The following is an 18,942-nucleotide window of genomic DNA, read 5'->3' as shown; positions in this document are numbered from 1 at the left end:
CTCCAGCCAGGTATTGTTGGTCGTTAGAGAGAGTTGCAGCAAGTGGTTGGAGAGTGGAGAAAAGTGATACAGGGAACAATAGTGAGGTGTTGAGATGAGGTGGAAGAGGAAATCAGTCCTATAATCACGTAGAACGGGAAGGTGCAAATGGGCTAGTTTGGCATTAGGCAGGGCCAGACAGAGGAGGAACGCGTGCCATGCAAGGAGGCCAGATGAAAACTAGTTACGCTGATCCCAGCTGGGAGATCCTTTAGTTTGACGGAGGAGGAGAGTCAGTCCCAGGGGTAAAAGTGGGGCTAGAAAGTGGAAGGAGCCATTCCTGGTTCCATTTCACCCTGACAGATATTGCATTTATGCCCCCAGTTGCTCAACGAGACAGTCTTGCCCAGGGGATTTTGGGCGAACCAGGAATGGGAAAGGGTTTCAGAACCCCTGGAAAAACAGCAACTCCACTGGGAGGTCAGGAGGTATCACGCCCAGTGTGAGAGACTGTTCTCGTGCCTTTATGTTTAATTCTTGTAAAGATAAAGCCTGTGAACTGGCCTTCCTGTGTGCAGTCTTTTTTGCATCCTATGTGGACCTCCTGACATGTTACCTAGAAGAGAAGTCAGGCCTTGGTCTCTCTGCTTTTTACACCACTTGAAAGGGATGGGTGATACGGATCCCATGAGTGCATTGTTGAATGTGATACGTAATTATTGTAAAAAGTAGGGAATAGATCACTAATAGAAGGTCATTAAGGAGGAGCACAACTTTAACAAACAGAGGATTTACTGATGACTTTGGAAGTGCCATCCTAAAATGGCATGATGAAATGTCATTAGATAGCACATTGCTGACGACACTGGTAAGGACATTCTCAGTCGCATGCTTGGCATCACCTACTGCGTTGGTGCCTACCCATGACTGTATAACAACAAAGGGAAAACTGGAGATGGGTCTGCACCCTGAAACCTTTATGTGTCCATAGTCAACTGAATACAACTTCACATAATAACTAGCCTTTAGGGTGAAGGGGTCACTCCAGCCTCACTCTTGAAAGGTCACAGAGGCTGTGCAGCTCTACTAAAATGTATGCAATGAGGATAGACTAGCTGGTCGTATGCCTCTTCTAACTACACTTACTAAGCTGGAGGATCTTTAGACAATGTAATGGCCTCTTCCAATCGACAATTATTTTATAAGTGAGGGTTAACTACTCCTGCTTTGGCCTCCCAAGCCAGTTAATTCAGAAAAGATCAAGGGGAAATATGGCACGTGGGAGATTTGTATATTATGCACCATGGCATTTGCATTTTATAACTATGGATTGTGCACCAAAGCCAACCGAGGGCGTGGCTAACAATGTAATTAAAATGGACAAAACATACCTACAAATCATACTTTAAATAACATGATATGCAGCAAGAGTAAAAATACAGTGTCAAACCAATAAAATCTGAAACAGAGGAAGAAAGATGAGGAGAGCCATACGGATTTCAACATGAACACATTTTGTCTTAGTGGTGTTGGAAGCCAAATGGAAAGGCAGTAGAAATCAAACACTGTAAGCCTTTCTGAAAGACAGGAAATCAGGAGCCATCTTAATATGGGGGAGACAGGGTTTGCACAGTAGCGGGCTATAGCAGAAAAGGCATGATTAGAGTAAAGGGTCTTTTTGAACAATTGACTCTCCAGCCACTGAGGAAGGGTAGTAAGTGAAATGCATCTGCCAGCAATTTGCAGTTTATCTGCCAGATTAACTAGGACGTCCTAAAGCACGTGTCCTTTAGGTAAGCCAACACATAGGAAGCGTTACTCTGTAAGGCATAGGAAGCGGATTAAGATCAGTGCAGATGGGGGAAGATATGGACAAATTTGCCAGCACCTTACCCAGCTGCATGAAGGACGCCCGTAAGCGGAATCAAAGACGTATGAAGACAAGGGGCGACTGTGTGACCCATAACAAGACTGAAAATCACAAATCCTTATCTCAGAGCAGAAAGGTGTGAGAAGAAAGGGCATTTTGATTTTTTTCAAATATTAAGGGACCACTTAAAAGCCAATAGGACATTCAAATGTTGCTAGTGCAGGAGACATGTCTTAAGTAGGTAGCAAACACTATTGTATCTGTGAGAGCAGAGACTTAGACCAGATACCCCAAAAAGAGGCACACTTCCACTCACCCATGCACGACAAACCTAAGCTACCACTCCTTGCTTTGCTCGCCTAACTCTGCCCCGCACCTCTCTTTCTATGCTCACCTTCAGGCTCTGAAAACATTCAATCCATGGACAGCAAAACATAATTTATATCCAACTACTTTGGGTCTCACAACCCCAACATCAAGGCACTGGGAAGTAGTGAAATCCTGAAACCTGGATTGATCCTCATGACACTACCACTCCAGTTACCCTCTAGATCAGTAATGCTTTCTTCTCATACTCACCCTGGCCCAATGAGAGTGCAGGAGAAGATGGCCTTATGATTAACTGAAATATCCCCTCATTCCAACTGTGCCTACCCCACTCTCCCTCTGCTTTAAAAGCACTAGCACTCAGCTGCTCCCACCCTTTCCCCTCACTATTCGAATCTACTGCCTCTGAGGCCCTTCTAATGTTTTCTGTGGTCTTGATCTCTTGATTTACTTGCTCCCATTAAGCACTCCAATCGCTCCCGTTATTAGCATGAATATCCTCGCCCCTTTTTTGAAAACGCAGTCTTCTCCTTCAACAACCTCTCAGCTCACATCAAAGGCAACTACCTCCCTTGCGCTCAACTTTCATTCATCCTGCTTCACCACAGCCAACCTCAATGGCGTACCTTCCCCCACTAAATACTCTCTCATTCACTTTGGCATGTTAATGTATCCCCCTAGTTCACTTCCTCATCCAGCACCAAACAAGAATTTCAACAAGGTTTCATGGCCCCTTATGTGTCAAAACTTCAGTCTTCTCTCGTTTTCTCTCCCCTCCTCATCCTTCATCGTGCACTCCACTCCCCTTTTTAACAAAACTACTATGCCCATGCCTTTTTATCCATTCACCCTGGATTAATCCTGAGAACGGTCTACTCAACAGTGGCTTTCACTGTCATTTATATCACTCAGCCTCCCTCTCCTTACCAAATAGAAGACTGTTCTCCTTGATCCCAACACTGTTCTTAATGTGTTCAAGTCCCACTAATTTACCAACCTAATCTGTTATTTTCCACAGACGTTTTCTTCTTACATCCAAATGGTGCTGTCCTTCCTTGTCCTGTGTTGACCTACCTCTCAGCCAGTGACTTTGCTCTTTACTTTGCTTTTACATTTTCAAGCTGTGTGATTTCTCACCACTCTCTGCACCCTACTTCCTCCTACTCTTTCCTCACTGCTCTCAACCCTCCTCTAGCCTGCTTCCACTTGTTACCCCCTTTTTAAAAGACTTATATGAAAGACTTCATATTGAAATCCGGTTAGATAGCACAGCGAGTTGAGTGCTCAATTTGACATCCTTGCATAGCCTGCTGAAGCAGGTTCGAATCCTGGTAGGGCCAATCTCAGCCATTCAGCCTTCCGAGGTCGATAAATGAGCACCACACACCATGAGATAAGCAGCGCTCAGATGCCTGAGGGTTCGTAGCGCTATATAAAAGCAAATTATTATTATTATATAGACATACATCTCCTGCTGAACGGTTAACTCTTCTCCAGACAGAGGACTGACCCTGTGCTCGAGTCGGCTCGTTCATTCAAGTCATTAAAGAAATAGAACCTCCAACCCCTCCTCTGTTTTCATTTTTTCTCTCCTCAGGGATCCCCTCCATCTGCTTTAAAATCTACCCAATCCTTAATAAGCACTCTGCTAAATATTGACCCATCTCCTTTCTGCTCCACTACTCCAATGTTCTGGAATATGTAGTATTCAATAGGATCATCCACTGTCCTGATTTCAACGATCTCTCTGACCCACTCCAATCAGGGTTTTGAAGCCATCTCACCACTTAAAGGGCTCTAACCAATATCTTCAACTTCCTCACTAAAGCTCACCAAACCAAACTCTCATCCATTCACCTGCTTCTGGACCTACCTGCAACCTTCAGCATCGCTGACACCTCTTCTCTCCTGTCTACCTTGCCTAACCGAGGAATTCAAGGAACATTCTGCACCTGGATAGCCAGTCACCTGTCAGACCAATCTTTTCACATGCTTCATAACACGTTTTCCTCTGACACTGCCGCTTTCCTGTGGGAGTCCATCATGGCTCAGTTCTTAGCTATCTTCTCTTTATCATCTACACCTCCTCCTCAGGCAAACTCATCTTCACCTCTGGATTCTCCTATTATGTCTTGCCAATGGTACAATGTCACCTTTCTCCTCTCTGCCTACGACACTGGCAGGTTATCCATACCAAACTATTCCCTAATCCAGTTACTACTTCTACTTTTTAAATTCATCCACAAGGTGGCCACCCCTTGTCATTCTTAATCTCTCACTACTCATATGTGTACCTTCCTCTTCGACAACAATCTCAAACGTTCTACTGCTGACCCACCAGGTACTTTTTTACAGGTCTGATCCATCTCTTTACTTACCCCTTATCACCAGAGCTCCCTACCCTCGAATATTAAGGATATAAATGCAAAATAACATAACATAACATATCACCAACATCAAATCAACACTTAAACACCATGTTCTTCTTCAGGAAAATGCACACTCCCTCTTGCAGTTGCTCTCCCTCCCTCCCTAACTTCACTTCACTATTGTTACTTTGGCACCACAACCCTGTACATTTTACCCCATGTTTATCTGCCAGCTTTGCTGCTGATTTGTATCCTCTTTTACCCCCATCAACAACTGATTTCTCATTCACTCTTCTGCGTGAGGCACCTGGCCTCAGGATTGCCAGGATTACTGCCTATGTGTAACGCTCACCTGACTCCCACGGGGGCGCTGGCCTGGTTCGCGCTGCTGTGACCTCGTCTAAGGTGATGCGCAGGATTCGGAAGATGGACTGGACCGGGCCCCAGATCTGGCTTGTCTGACTCGCAGAAGTATCCTTCTTAGGGTCTGGAAGGACGAGCTCTCCATCCTGCTTCTGATGCAGGGGCGCGTTGGTATCCAGTTACGTCACTGGATTTTCGGATGGGTGAGAACCAAACTTGCTTGGCTTCCAGGTACGTTTTTCTATAAGTGGTTCCCCTTGTGTCCATGCATTAATGTTCTAATGCTAGTGTCTTTTTCCCCATAGGGGCCGGGGTACGGAATGCCGGGGAACAGGCACCGACCCGAGGTGAGCGGTGAAAAACTTGTGGAAATCAGGTAAGTCTTTAATGAGTGTTTTGATAATGTCTTTTCATTCACTCATTAACGCTGATGTCTTTTTCCCCTTAGGGGCCGAGGTCCGAAAATGCCTGGATGCGGCGCGGACCCGAAATGAAAAGGGAATGACCCAACAGGTAAGTCTTGACATGGAGTTTTAGCTTCCCTTTTCCCTTCTTTCTCTCACCTTCGTTCTTGTCTTTTTCTCCCTAGGCGCGGGGGCGCGACTGCAAATCCAGATGGTCGCTGCTGAACATGGAGGCGCCCTGTAAAGGTGAGTAGAATGCGGCGCTGCAGCGATCGATGCGATGTGCTTTTAAAAATAAATGTCTTCCTTTTCAGGATTGTCGGCGAAATGTCTCTGGGATGCAGATTTAGCAGGTGAGGCCTTTTCCTTCTTCGGTTCTCTTGTTCCCTTCCTTTGCAGGTGATTCAGGATGCTGGCAGGTGTGGCAGAATTCAAGATGCAGGAGCAGACACGGTGAGCGTCCAGCTGCTAGATGCAGAACAACGCGAAGCACGTGTGGCTGATCGGGTGTGGTTTAAATAGCCTTGGAAGAAGTTCCTAGAATGTGTCCTTCCTCCAATCTGGTATGTATCCTTCCCCGACCACGCCCGGGTGGTAAATGAGTCCCACAGGTAAAGTAGTTCCTTTCAGGCCTCAAGGAGGCCGGGGTTCTGCAGCATGGTCTGCATCCGGTAAGTGCACCCAAACACTTTCATAATGAATCTGGCGCCCATGGCGCCAGGACTGACGTTTTCTATGAGCCTGGCGCCATAGGCGCCAGGACGCTGTCCAAAGGGCCCCTATAAGGGGTTGCTGGGACCTTCCCCGGGGACTTGATGTCTGCTTTCGGGGACGCAGGGCCTGAGCTGGCTCCCCGGGAGCGGGCATCGTGACAGCACTCCCCCCCAAGGCCCCTCCCAAGGTTGTTCCCTCCGGGGGTTTTGGTTTGTTTGGGAAGAGTCGGTGGAATTTCCTGACTAATCGAGGTGCATGCACATGGTCACTGGGTATGACCTCTCCTGAGGTCCGTACCCATTCCAATCAATTAGGTAGAAAAGCTTTGACCTAAACATTTTTGAATCTAAAATGTTCTTCACTTCGAATTCGGGTTCCCCATCTATTTGAATAGGTTCTGGAGGTTTGAGTAGTCGGGTTCCGGGGACCACTGGTTTCAGAAGTGACACATGAAAAACAGGGTGAATTCGCATATTAGCTGGTAAATCAAGTTTAACCGCTACTGGGTTAATTATTGCTGTAATAGAATAAGGTCCCAGATATTTTGGGTTAAAAGTTCGAGGCCCTTTGAGCGGTAAATGTCTGGTAGCTAACCACACTTGACGCCCAATCTGATACGGAGGTGCTTCACTCCGATGTAGGTCAGCATTCTCCTTGTATTTTCTCTTGGCTTGTTGTAAATGCGTGGTTGCCTCTTTGAAGGCTCGGGTAATGGTAGAATGCAGATGTTCTACTGCGGGCCCTCCGAGGTTCTGAGGTGAGTCGAGGTTTGAGGTTCGAGGGTGATGTCCAAACAAGGTATAAAAAGGACTATGGCCAGTTCCAGAGTGTACCGAATTATTATATGCGTATTCGGCTATCCAATGAATGTCTTTCCAGTTGCTTTCAGATTGCTGTAACATACACCGTAAGTACTGCTCAAGGGTCTGATTTGTCCTCTCGGTCTGACCATCGGTCTGAGGGTGGTGACTGGTCGATAATCTTACGTCAATTTGTGCCATTTGACAACATTTGCGCCAGAAGTGGGAAATGAATTGGCTTCCCCGGTCAGAGATTAGTATAGATGGGAATCCATGTAGCCGAACAATATTTACGAGGAATTCTTTGGCTAGGACAGAAGCTGAAGGTAAACCTTTCAAAGGAATGAAGTGGGCCATTTTGGAAAACAAATCCACAATTGCCAGAATGGTATTGTATCCCGAATAAGGAGGCAAGCCCGTAATAAAATCCATTGATAGGGTGTGCCAGGGTGCTGGCGGTATGTCTAGAGGTTGAAGGAGACCGGCTTGTCTTTTCTTTTGACCTTTATTTTGGGCGCAAACACCACAGGACATCACAAAAGATTTAACAACTTTTCGCCAAGAGGGCCACCAGAATTGTCGTTTCACCTTTTCCATTGTCTTGGCAATACCGGGGTGTCCCTCTATTAATGTATCATGATAACCTGAAATAACTAGTTCGTGTAAATCCTTGTGCGGCAGGAATAAGCGTCCTTGGTAATAAGGTAAACCATTATCTATGGTAAAGTCTGATCCCTTTTGTATCCAATCCTGTAGGACTGTAGGGTCCAGGTGTTGTTTCACTCTGACTTGAATGTCTTCAAGCGTCTGTAACGAAGTCATGCCTAGAATTCTCTGTTCGGGAATTATTGGTACTGGTTCTGAGTTTGTATCAGATTCTCCCATTCCAATTCGGGATAAGGCGTCTGCTTTGCCGTTCTTGCAGCCAGGTCGATAGGTAATCACGAAATCAAATTCAGCGAAAAACAAAGCCCATCGGAGCTGCCGTGATGACTGAGCCTTGGCGGTTTTCAAATACTGTAAATTCCGGTGATCACCGTGATGGTATGTCGAGCGCCAAGCAGGTAATGCCGCCAGGCTTTAAAAGCGGACTTTATGGCTAACAGTTCTTTGTCAGTGATTGTGTAATTAATCTCTGGTGCCGAGAATTTTCTGGACCAAAATGCTACGGGATGCAGTTGGTTGGTTTCAGGATCTCTTTGAGACAGAACTGCTCCCATGGCTAGGCTGGATGCGTCAGTTTCGACGACATACGGGAGATCTGGACGTGGGTGTTTCAATATAGGTGCGGAGGTAAACTTAGCTTTTAAATCCTGGAAGGCCTGCTCGGCTTCTTCAGACCATTCAAAATGTTTATTTTTCCTCAAGAGTGCAGTAATGGGTTGTACTATGCGTGAAAATCCCGGGATAAACCTGTGATAGAAATTGGCAAAGCCGAGCATGCTTTGAACCCCTTTTACAGAGCTAGGTGATGGCCATTTGAGGATGGCATCCACTTTTCTTGAGTCCATTCGGACTCCTTTGGGTGTCAGGATGAAACCGAGAAACTTAACTTCTGTGGTATGGAAAACACATTTCTCCAGTTTAGCAAATAGTTTGTGTTGGCGCAGTTTTTCCAGAACTGCCCTAACGTGTTTTCTGTGATCAGATTCCGAAGAGGAGTACACTAGAATGTCATCGATATAGACGACAACACAAACATCGATGAGTTCCCGAAGGACATCATTCATGAAGAATTGAAAGGCATTACCTGGTATTCGAATAATCCATATTTTGTACGGAAGGCTGTTTTCCATTCGTCGCCTTCTTTTACTCGCACCAGATGATATGCCCCCCGGAGATCTAACTTGGTGTATATGCAAGCGTCCTTCACCTGGTCAAGGAGTTCAGGAATCAGAGGCAGAGGATAACGGTTTTTAACCGTTATCTGGTTCAATGCGCGGTAATCGATACAAGTTCTAAGGTCGCCTTCTTTTTTAGGCACGAAGAACAAAGCCGAGGATGCCGGGTACTTTGACGAGCGAATAAAACCATTGGCGAGGTATTGATCCAAATATTGTCTCAAATGCAGGTTCTCAGGTTCGGTAAGGGCATAAATCCTGCTACAAGGGGGTTGTGCACCGGGCACCAGATCGATTTGGCAATCGTACGATCGGTGAGGAGGTAACGTGTTGGCCTGTTCCTTTTGGAAGACGTCCTGAAAGTCCTGGTATTCCGGAGGTAATTGCATGGAGGCAAAGGTTACAGATGCTAGATTAATCTTCAGGTTTTCTGGGTAGCATGTTTGTGCACAATCCGGGAAGGTTATTCCCTTAGCTCGCCAATCAATTCGAGGATTATGTATCTCTAACCAAGGAATTCCAAGAATAACCTGAAACTGTGGAGCCTTGATTACATCAAACACAACTGCCTCCCGATGGCCGTCAGGACCAATAAGAGTCACCCCAGTAGTGGAATGTGTTATCGGTCCAGAGGCAATTTCAGTTCCATCGAATGTGGTGATGACATCTTTGCTGGTTTTAGGACGGAGAGGGAGGTTAATCCTAGAGGCCAATTCACGATCCACATAGTTTCCAATAGCCCCACTATCGATGTATGCCTTTATTGCATGCAACCGCTTAGGCTTTTCTGGATCTACGAGAACCATTGGCACAATGAAATGCGAGGTCTGAGAGTTAGTTTTCAAGCTCGGCAAGCGGACCCCTACGCTTGTCGGGCTGAGTCGTTTCCCGAAACAGAGTCTTCATGGTTTTTATCAGCGGCTCCTACCGCTTTTCGGGGCGGTTTTGCCGGGCAATCTCGTAGAAAGTGTCCAGAGTTCCCACAATAAAGACATAATTTTAACTGCTGCCTCCTTTCACGTTCCTTTTGAGTTAAGGGTTCTTTAACCCCTCCAATTTGCATAGGCTCAGAGACATCAACTCCCTTGGGGTTAGCGTGGGTCTTGACCAACACCCGGGTCTCAAACCTGGACCAATCTGTTTTTCTGTTTTGAAGTATGTGATCCAATTGGACCACTAAGTCTATATATTCTGTGCATTCTTGGGGTGGATTTACATCTTGGGCCAAGACATCTTTAAGTTCTCCGCGTAGACCTCGATAAAATAACGTGACTCTTTTATCCTCTGGCCATCCCGTTTCCACAATTAGTCTATTAAAGGTTGCAATATAGGAAAGGAGGTCCTGATTGCCCTGTCGCAGGGATAGAAGTTCGTCATCCAGAGCCTGCCCCTGAGAGTGTCGAGCAAATAACCTTTCCATGCTTGCTTGAAATCCTTGAAAATCACGGAGAATCGGGTCATCTTGAGTAACCAGTGGAACTGACCAATCGGCAGCGCAGCCGCTGAGATATGACAATACAAAGGCTACTTTGGTCTGATCATTAGGGAAGGCCCCAGGTCTGCATAGGAAGTGCAAACGACACTGATTCATGAATACGGCGAATCGTTTGGGGTCCCCAGCAAAGAGTTCAGGTGGGGCCAGCGGCATGTTTCCAGGTAGATTAATCTGCACAGGGTTACTGGGAACCACAGGAGCGAGGTTCCCTCCGGAACAGGGTAGAGGAGTTTGTCCAGCTTGACCTTGCAAAAGCTGTCTGGCCAGGTCATCAGTTCTTTCCTTTGATATTATTAATTCCCTCTTGAGGGCATTAGTCTCTTGACGAGCGGCATGCCCCCAGTAATAGGGCCAACTGATCAGTCTCAGAAGTTTCCATAGCGCCTGGGTGGGAATTTGTAGGAAGGCTTCGCGTTCTGTAACGCTCACCTGACTCCCACGGAGGCGCTGGCCTGGTTCGCGCTGCTGTGACCTCGTCTAAGGTGATGCGCAGGATTCGGAAGACAGACTGGACCGGGCCCCAGATCTGGCTTGTCTGACTCGCAGAAGTATCCTTCTTAGGGTCTGGAAGGACGAGCTCTCCATCCTGCTTCTGATGCAGGGGCGCGTTGGTATCCAGTTACGTCACTGGATTTTCGGATGGGTGAGAACCAAACTTGCTTGGCTTCCAGGTAAGTTTTTCTATAAGTGGTTCCCCTTGTGTCCATGCATTAATGTTCTAATGCTAGTGTCTTTTTCCCCATAGGGGCCGGGGTACGGAATGCCGGGGAACAGGCACCGACCCGAGGTGAGCGGTGAAATCCTTGTGGAAATCAGGTAAGTCTTTAATGAGTGTTTTGGTAATGTCTTTTCATTCACTCATTAACGCTGATGTCTTTTTCCCCTTAGGGGCCGGGGTCTGAAAATGCCTGGATGCGGCGCGGACCCGAAATGAAAAGGGAATGACCCAACAGGTAAGTCTTGACATGGAGTTTTAGCTTCCATTTTCCCTTCTTTCTCTCACCTTCATTCTTGTCTTTTTCTCCCTAGGCGCGGGGGCGCGACTGCAAATCCAGATGGTCGCTGCTGAACATGGAGGCGCCCTTTAAAGGTGAGTAGAATGCGGCGCTGCAGCGATCGATGCGATGTGCTTTTAAAAATAAATGTCTTCCTTTTCAGGATTGTCAGCGAAATGTCTCTGGGATGCAGATTTAGCAGGTGAGGCCTTTTCCTTCTTCGGTTCTCTTGTTCCCTTCCTTTGCAGGTGATTCAGGATGCTGGCAGGTGTGGCAGAAGTCAAGATGCAGGAGCAGACACGGTGGGCGTCCAGCTGCTAGATGCAGAACAACGCGAAGCACGTGTGGCTGATCGGGTGTGGTTTAAATAGCCTTGGAAGAAGTTCCTAGAATGTGTCCTTCCTCCAATCTGGTATGTATCCTTCCCCGACCACGCCCGGGTGGTAAATGAGTCCCACAGGTAAAGTAGTTCCTTTCAGGCCTCAAGGAGGCCGGGGTTCTGCAGCATGGTCTGCATCAGGTAAGTGCACCCAAACACTTTCATAATGAGCCTGGCGCACATGGTGCCAGGACTGACGTTTTCTATGAGCCTGGCGCCATAGGCGCCAGGACGCTGTCCAAAGGGCCCCTATAAGGGGTTGCTGGGACCTTCCCCGGGGACTTGATCTCCGCTTTCGGGGACACAGGGCCTGAGCCGGCTCCCCGGGAGCGGGCATCGTGACACTATGTTGTACATGTTTCTATTTGAAGATAATTGCTGCCCCAACTAATAAATATAATAAATGTGTCAATGGATTGATGGCACGTAGGAGGTTCCTAAGGTGGAGGATGGCAGAGGAGACGCAAGTTAAAGCTGCATATCACCTAAGTACTTGTGCATAAAGGCGCCAGTATAAGACACATCCACCATGGTCAACCGTGTTGAAAGCCACAGAGAGAACCAAGCAAATGAGCAGACGGGTAGCTCTACTATTCAGGATGCGCATGACTTCCTCTTTTACTGGAACAGTAGTGGATTCATTGCAAAAACCCAGATAAACCAGACTGAGAACCAAGAAAGAAGAGCGTGTGATAGGTAGATAGTTGAACCTTTGTGAAGTTTCCAGGCAAGGAAGAGTAGGCAAGGACAATACTTGCCCTGTTCAAAAATGAAAAGGGAAAACTCCAGAGGCCAAGGTGTAATTCATCAGGGGAAGCCAAAAGAGTAAAATGGAAGTGGGTTCCGACTCAAAGACAGGGGTAGAAAAGGAATAATTATTTAACCATGCTGCAGTCAGGATATTAAGCAAGAAAAGAAAAACAGACTCATCGAGAATAGTCAGAACAGGAATTACAAATCTAGCCAGGAATCTCTAGCTCTCTCTAGATACATCAGAAAATAAGTTAGTTTGCTCCTTATACAATTCCACATCGTTCCACCAATCTACACCAAGTTTTGCATAGCTACCTGTTAGGACCCTCCGGACATTACTTTACTTATTTGCATTTTTAAAGCGCTCACACAGCCCGCGGGCATCGAGGCTTCCAAGGCAAACACGTTGCCGCTGAGCTATCCTTCTCTCTCCCCTCTCCTCCATGTCTGCACTGGGGTATGTCAGCCAGCCACATGTGCCCATTCTCAGTTCAGTTTACTTCAGAGTGCAAAGCATATCAATCAATAAGCAACTTGAATCTTGATTACTTCTTCCACCTCCCCTCACCCACTTACCTGGCTTTCCACCCACTTTGCTGCTGCTTCTGCCTGATGCAATGGCCACGAGCAACATAAAAAAGGGGCTTACGTCACTTTCTACATTGCATGCTGCCCATCTTTGCGGGTATTTTCAGAGAGAATCAGGCTTGTGCGGTCCTCAAGAACAACATTACAAAAACAACAAAACCCTGGGCTGCTAATTGCTTTAACCACACAGTGGGGGGTCCAGGATTGGCCGGAATGTGCAAAGACTGCAATGCTAAAGTTTCACTGTGGCAATATGTCGTTTGTAATGTTTGTAGTAGGCAAAACAACTACTTCCGTTTTTTTTTCTTTTTCTCCAGACATTCTCTTCCTGAAAGAGCTCCAGCTGCTAGACTGGTGTGCATCAGCATACCAAGCAGTGGGTAAGAAGAACTCTAGCCTGAATACAAGCATCTTTAAAAGGTTGCTGATGCCCAATTGCGCTGCCTTTCCCTTACACACCAGCAGTCATCAGTGGCAACACACAGGGCCGGTCTTTGTGTCAGGCAGCTCAGGTGGCTGCCTGACATCAATCAGCCTATAGGGGCGCTGCACCAGCAGTCTGTGGCACTAGTGCATTTGTTATAGCTCGTCTTAGCCTCGAGCTGGTGCTCCTGCAAAGCCAGGCCAGGGCGCACGCACCAGCCACATTCATCAGTTAATGTTACGTATTGCTAGTAGCATACTCCAGCAGCAGCCTCGGCCTTCAGGCAGGGCAGCAATTGGCAAATTAGCAACATTTGTTGCTTTATTGACTTACCCCCGGGTGGCACCGGCGCAGCTGGCACCAGTCAGGCCCATGAGCACACGTATCTACGTCCAGGCTGTGCGCGCACACACAGTGTGAGTAGTGACACAGGAAGGATTGATTGGGGCTAGGGTTGTGGTTGCTGGGCCCCCTTCCCTCCTTTACGAGAAAAGAGGAGTGGGTGTGCAGGTTACGGTATGTTTGGGGCACTGCATGTGTTGATGGCCCATGATCTTGGCAGCTCCATTTGCTGCTGCTGCTGGACAGCATTAATAGTTGGTGGTGACAGGCGGGCGGGTAGGGGTTCGCCCTGTGTTCTCCTGGGCTGAGGGAAGGGCCAGGCCAGGTCGGGGGGAAGAGGAAGGCTGCCGGTCCCCATTGCTGCATTGTAGCAATTCACTATAATTTATTACAACAGACGGTGTCTGAGCCCGAGTCAGCCTTGTGTGTCTGATGGTTATCGGCAGCAACCTTAGTTGCCAGAGGAAGGACAGGTGATATCCTCATTGCACGTTATTGTACATTACAGCACAGGAGATTGTTAACTGGTGGGCCACCACCTTTCTCTCGTGATCTTGCAGTTAGCCATTTAGAAAGTAAAGATGCCATTGCAAGCTAGCAGTGCATCCTCGCAAGCCCACCCCAGGAGATGCTGTGATGTCAAACCTCATCTCGGAGACTTGTTTTTGCCCAAAAGTTTGAATAGGTCAGGACCCCTCTGACAAGGGTAAGAATTCGGCAGCGAGCGTGTGGAACCTTGGACGCTCTCCATCTGGGAGCAGGGCCCATTTGGCTAGTTGTTGAGGTGTGCGACAGCAGTGATGCAAATATTTGAGTTTATGGACCCATCGGAAGATACCTCATGACAGCCTCCCTGTGGGTGTTGTGCATTAGTTTGCCACGGGACTGCTCCCATCCCGCCCTGCTTATGGTGCTATGATATGGTTAGCGCTTGCAGACTTCATAATGTATTTAGTCATTGCACCATCTGGCAGTGGGGAAGCCATTAACCTGCGGTTTCAGAGAGACACGCGGGCATTCATGCCACAAGATATGCATGATGTTTGCAACCGCGACTCTTTCAGGCATTCATAGGTTAAAAAAAGGCCCCGCTCGGAAACCATTCTCCATTCGTAGCAATCACTGGGATTAAAACTCCTTTAAAAAAGTCAAAATACTATAGGTAGCCTGCATGGCTATGGCATGCATTTTGTGAGCTGTGCCATCCATGTCACACATTCTCTCTGTGTCTGTCATTGCCCCTCGGGACCCTGCACTGGACACTGAAAACAAGCAGCATCACCCACCTGACGTCTTTGTTATACTGATAGTGGCTGAATGTGCCAGTCCAATGCCCTTTAGCTATCCTCAACGTCTCTAGCCGTACCCATCCTCCAGTAGCCTGGATGTGTCAGTGTCCATTCCCTTCCAATGCCCCATGGCAATGTCCCCTTACCGCCCAATGCACTTGTCTGTTTCAGTGGCAGTGGAATGCTCCTCAATACCTTGATCTAGCTGCGGTGAGTGACCCAAAGTCCCCAGGCATCACGCACTAGATTATTAGTGGTCAGCCATTGCCCCCTCAACAGCCTGCCACTCAGTTCCGAGAGATGACGCTTCCATCCACACCTACTGCACAAGCTACCTGATCACATTGTTCGCCACTGCAACGAACTGAAGGGCTGCATTTAAAATACCACCACTTTGCAGAGTTGTCATTTCTAATGTGACCTGAGCATTCAAATCAAGTTCAGCAACTGAAACTTCCAGAACATATCTCTCTGCCTTGCGCATCTTCTCCCCACCCCTAACCATTGGCGCTGATTACAATCTGCGCAATGTGAACCGGCGCTCCGCCACCTCATCCCGCAGGTACCGGTACCGCTCCGGTCACCCAATTCCAGCGCTGCACCCGGCAGGTCATTTAAACAGCAATGGTGTTATTGCCCGTGCCGCAAATTGACTTTCCAACACACGCTATAACCGTGCAGCACTTTTGATACTGACTGTGTGTGGCGTAAAAATACATGGAGCAAAGCCGCAGCCCCAACTCAACCACGAGCCCAGAAACCATAAATGATCCCCCAAATCACCACGAACCAAATCCATGATTAATTACTTGTGAACACTGCACAAATACCCATCCTTGACTTTTTTCAATATTCCCAAAGCCATCAATGGCACCGAAAACGCACCAACGGTCCCCCTGAACTCTCCAACCAAAATGCATCTCCTCGATGACTACCAAACCCAAACTTGACTGCACCAGTCTCGCCAGCACCAGGCTCGCCTTGCACCAGCACCCGGCTCGCCACGCACCCAATCACTCACATGCACTGCTCCTTGCACGGACCATCAGTTGCCTTGTGTGTGTGTGTGTGTATCTCTCACTCCACGGACAATATGCCTCGTTCGATGCCTATTGCACCACGTTCACATACAATGCGGCATGTATAATACTATCCTTGCATTGCCCCAAAGGTTTGTAGGCCGGACACTTCACCACTGCATTATATAACCTGATGAAAAATAACAAATAGCTAAAGGGGGTGAAATGTCCCATTTTGGTCCTGCAAATCCCAGGGAGAACATTTGTATTGATTCTTAAGAGTTGTAAACATGCACACCTTTTAATGTTTTCAAAAACACTATTAGAAGAAAATATTCTCTCTTGGTTTTGTGTGTGTTGATTTTATGAAAAGGCAAATGCCAAACGTCCTGTGCAATTTGGGTGGTTATGCAAAGCCAATTTAATGAAATGTGCTTATTTCACCTTGATATGCTAATTTCTGGCAGCATCACATCCCATTGCATTTGTTGATGAGTCCCCCCACTTTAATTTTTAGGACTTGACCCCTGCTGAGTAGGGTTTATTGACTCAGCTTGGAGGAGAGCTACTGGGCATGGGCAGCCTGCCCTTCCTTGACCTGCTGTCCGGAGACTAGTCACCTAGTGTCTAGTGTATGTAGTTTCTATTGCATTTGTATTTCTAGCTGGTTCTTAATGAAGTGCCCTATTTACAACATTTGTAACACATTTTTTGGTTGTCATTTTTAGGGGTCGGGGGTGGGGGGCGCCAATGATGCTTCCCACCTGGGGTGCAATCTGGTGTAAGACCGGCCCTGGCAACACAGATTCCTTGTCTGGGATATCAGTGTGACGGCTTGCCACCAGAAACTGTTGTCCCATGTGCTATATTTTCTGGGGAGTGACCCTCCCCACCCAGAACCTTACCCCCTCTCTGGGGCCATTGTGTACATGCATCCCCACGCACCATCTGTTCCATCTGGCCTCCCATGCTAAGCCGTGGTCAAACAGGAGGTTTCTTGCTGCTCCTCCCCATCATTTCATTCTACGTCACTTGCGGGTTTGGCATGTGGTGTTTGATTTTTTAACTGGTGCCTCCATACAGTAATATGGTCAGAAGTGTGTATACATTCGCCAGTGTATTAACTGTGTACAGAATAAAATGCGATGGAACATTTGCATCAACAACTAAAGCCATTTCATGAAACTCAGCATGTAGTTCATTTCATACAATGTACAGGAGAGATGTCATTTGGTGTGTCTCCCAGCAGACAGGGGTGGGCACGCAGTAGCTAATATTGGTGTATACCCAGGGGTGTTGCTAGGTCTGGAAAAGATCAGGGGCTAAGCTAATGTCGGGACTGGCAGGACTCAGGGCTAGCTAGCATTTTGATTGTAGCACCTGAGCTTCTATCCGGGGCTACAAGCAAAAGACCCAGGGCAATAGCCCCCTCAGCCCCCCACTAGCAACGCCTCTGTGTATACCTACTACGTCTCTGAGGGTAGATACTTCTTTGCACACAGCAAGAGTGAGAATGCCCTTTGGAATGCTTACCCAGCACTGCAGCACCAAAATCCTGGGGCACAACGTCCGGATTTAACTATTCACTTTGAGAGAACAATGTTAAACAGAGGAAAACATTGTGAAGGAAAATAAGTGACACCCATGAAAAGATGCATTCGGTTGAGTAAATAGGGCAGCCAAAAAGGTGTGCAATGATAATCTGAAAGTTTGATGCCAAAGTCTGAAGTAACAACACGCAAATCCAATTTAAATTGCAATATCCTGTACATCACAATAAGGACTGAAAATATGCATTAGCAAAGATGAAAGTGTTTCATTGCAATATGTATACAAACCAGGCACAACAATAACAGGCAAGTGAATAGTACAATCTCATATGAGAAGTGAAAAAAATGAATACCATTCAAATTGTGCAATTTAAAATACTGACACAGTAAAAACAAATAGCTGAAATGTTCTATAGTTCTCAAATGTGAAATGTGTTATTAAACACGAGGTTTCACCCTGGACACGTGCGGCAGTGGAAAGAATGCACCACAGGGCGTCACAGTGCAGGGCTCCATAAAGTTTTTGTCATCTATCATCAACGACAAACAGCTGCACCCTGCGTCTGGGAGAATAGCTCAGCTGCAACGTGCTCGCCTTGAAAGCGAGACGACAGCAAGCAGCACAGGTTTGATCCCTGGGTCCGCACTTAGAAACCTCTGGTTATTAAGCGTGTTATAAATAACCAATCAAATCATATAATATCACACCAAACTTCTGAATGCTACTCCTTACACTCCTCCCAATAGTACAAGGCCCTGTCAGGCAGAAAACACCACCACACAGGGACAGGAACCAGCAAGTAACCAGTCAGCCTGTATGACTGAAGCAACAAAGTAAAATATTATTGCCCCTTGTTGACTGTGATTTCCACATTACCCCACTAGACAGAAGACAAAGGTTATCAATGGGTAGCAAAAGCCGACTAGACAAAGATAACTAGAACTGAAAAACAAAGTCGGCCTAATTTGGGAAAATGGGAACTAACTAAAACAGGATGTGAGTTTAGAGGGAGTATGTGGAAAAGAGATAAAGGGAGGAAGAAAAATAAGTATAAAGTGGGAAAAAGGGACCCTGGGGTGTAGTGAAGAGAGAGGAGTGGGGGTAAAAAAGTTCAAAGTCCATGGGGCTCTGAAAAAAGGTGAAGCAAATGAACCAGTGATGATACTGGGAACTGGACAACAGAAGTAAAAAAATAGATGAAAGAGGTGAAAAGCATCATGGACCGAGGCACAAGAATTGATATGGAAACAAGGCCTGTTAAGAGAAATGAGAGATTATTCGAATGAGTGATGTTGAGATGGACAGAGATGAGCCAAACTGACCGATGAAAAGAGCATTATTCAGTGAATGGGAGGGGGGAGATGAGCCGGACACCATGAAGAAATGAGAGAAATGGAAGAGAGGGGAAGGCCCCTCTAGGACAGGGAGCAAACATGGAAA

Source organism: Ambystoma mexicanum, chromosome 7q, assembly GCF_040938575.1.
Source record: "Ambystoma mexicanum isolate Mex_15411 chromosome 7q, UKY_AmexF1_1, whole genome shotgun sequence".
Lineage (NCBI taxonomy): Eukaryota > Metazoa > Chordata > Amphibia > Caudata > Ambystomatidae > Ambystoma > Ambystoma mexicanum.
The sequence above is the reverse complement of the archived record's forward strand: the minus strand, read 5'-3'. Positions refer to the sequence as shown.